Consider the following 2,781-nt stretch of genomic DNA (forward strand, 5'->3'; position numbering starts at 1 on the left):
TGTATCGCATATAATCAGGAGAAGCCATGCTTATTTCCCGCCCCCACCACTAAAACAAAGCAATGTTCATACAAAAGAGTGTTAGGTTATGGCTTAGTCAGCTCAGGCTGCTATAACAAAATGCCATAACTGGGTGGCTTAAACAAAAGAAATTTATTTCCTACATCTCTGGAGTCTCAGAAGCCCAGATTCAAGGTACAGGCTGACTCTGTTTCAGATGAGAGCTTTCTCCGACTTGCCGATGGCCATCTTCTTGCTGTGTCCTCGCATGCCAGAAAGACAGAAAGAGAAAGAGCTCTAGTCTCTTCCTCTTCTGGTAAGGACACTAACTCCATCATGGGGGCTCTACTCTAATGACCCCATCTAAATCTAATTACCTCCCAAAGTCTCCACCTCCAAATACAATCACAGTGGGCATTAGGGCTTCAATACATGAATTGGAGGTGGGAGGAAACATTCAGTTCGTAGCAGGTTAGTTGAAAATTACATTTTAGAATTTGAGTGTAAAGAATTAAAGTTACATATTACTGTTCATATACTTGAACAGATGCCCTGACCCTGTTCTCTTTTTCAGACATTATGGTAAATTTGTGCACGTCTTACACTTTCTTCAGTCAAGATAAAACAACAAAAAGCAATAAAGTATAAAAACAAAAAAATAATAGTAGTCAGGGCTACTCTTAATAACATAATATGAAAAAATAGAAGCTAATAATTTTTAAAAAAGAATCTTAGAAGATAATTTTTAATTGTTTCCCAAGTATCCAACATGGACTTGGTATATGAATTCTCAAGTGACTCACTTCCTTCCTTCTTGGAGGGCAAAATTAAATTCCACATTATAGAACACTTTTTAACAGAATTACCTTACTAATGTGTCTGTTTGTAGATTGGCTTTAATTTTGGGACCCAATCCCATCAATGCATTAATGACTAGGCAAAATTCAAAATTTTAACATTATGCCAAAGTTCTGACTGTGTTAAGACTAAGTTGGCAAATCATTTTCTTTTTATAATGGAAACAATTTTTTTAATTAAGAGTGGAAGTCCTTAGGTAACTGTGCAATGGTTCTTACTCTAAACAAAATTTGAACGTTACTGCAGAGAATAAGAACTTGCTTTTCAATGGTATCATCAGGAAAAATTACATTCTTTTAATTTCACGTTACTTTTAAGTGGCAAATTATATTTCTGATAGAGTAGTCCAGCTTACTATAGTGGCCTAATGCTACATTAACATCATTATGAACAAGAAAAAAACAATGATAGGGAGAAAGAAACATAAAGGGAGCAGTGAGTGGGGGAAGGGGAGGGAGAAGGAGAGGGAGAGAGAGAGAAAGAGAAACTCTCCAATTTTATCTTTTACATGAATTTTTATATGCCCTTATAATAGGACAGCTTATTTCAAAATGCACTGATATAAAATCACTTTAGTTTTGTCTTTACAAGACTCTAGTTGGTAGAATATTTAGACTGTAACTTCTTTTTTACAGAAAGATAAACTTAGGTTCATGAAAATGAATCATTAGCCCAAGGTTATATGATAAAAATATGGTTAAACTTGTATTAAATTTAAACTTAAAAAAGAAAGAATAGTCTAAGTTTTTCTTTTCCATAACAGGTGAACACTCTTTATTTTATGTTTTGGTATTGACATCCTACAGCCCTCGGATGATAATACAGAAAGGATAAGACATTATTTTAAAATCTTGAGTATTCCTCTAGATTCCTACATATTCACATTTATATTATGTTTTGGTATTGACATCCTACAGCCCTCAGATGATAATACAGAAAGGATAAGACATTATTTTAAAATCTTGAGTATTCCTCTAGATTCCTACATATTCACATTTATATGCTTAGCAGTTTTTAAAATTGCATTAGCTTTAATCACAAAAGATTAAGAAACTTAAAACTGAAACATTTTGATTTCAAAAAGGTAGGACTTTTTAATTTAGTGGCATCAAAAATTGTATTGAGTCATATACAGTAAGTTTTACTTTCCTCCTCAGAAAATCTTGCATTGTTTTATATTCTAGGGTACCTTAAAAGGAAACGTCTTTTACTAGTCTAGTCAGTAAATTTATTTGAATTCCTATATATATATATATATATATATATATATATATATTTATAACATTCCATACCACTGGTAGCAGAGACACACTTAGGCTCAAATAGAGAAGGTAGACTTGGATCAGTGACATTTTCTGTCCTGAAATTGCCTTCTTACAGAATCCCAAGGAAGCAGCCCAAGCTTGGGTTCTGATTTTCATGCGTTTCTCCTATTGAGAAGTACTTTCAAATAGCTGCAGTTCAGAGGGAATTGGGGGAGCTACAGATCATTTATTTTAACACAAGCATTTAGCCTGACATTCTTGACTTGATCCAGGGGACTGAAGTGGCACCAAACAGAAGAACCCTGCAATGTGAGTTATTACAACAGCATAGAAAAAGCGCCAAGGATAGAAACCGTTTCAATTTTACTGAAGTCTCTGCTTAGCTCCAAAATATTTCCTATCATCTGGGTGAAATATAGTTCAAAGTGAGTCAGAGGTAGGATAGCAAATAAACAAAAAGACTCAGTAAAGCATATCCAAAAGAACTGAGATAGAAAACCTGATATGTGTGCCAATGTGGCTCTCTGAGTCTCAGTGAACAAAAATTTACTGCAAGTCAGCAATTCCATTGCTAGTTTCTATTTTGTTCTGGCCACAAGCTATCTGACATAAATGCAGTGAAGTTCAGCATACATTTTTGAAAAGGTAAAACTTCTAA

This window comes from Propithecus coquereli, unplaced genomic scaffold, assembly GCF_000956105.1.
Source record: "Propithecus coquereli isolate 6110/MARCELLA unplaced genomic scaffold, Pcoq_1.0 Scaffold190, whole genome shotgun sequence".
Lineage (NCBI taxonomy): Eukaryota > Metazoa > Chordata > Mammalia > Primates > Indriidae > Propithecus > Propithecus coquereli.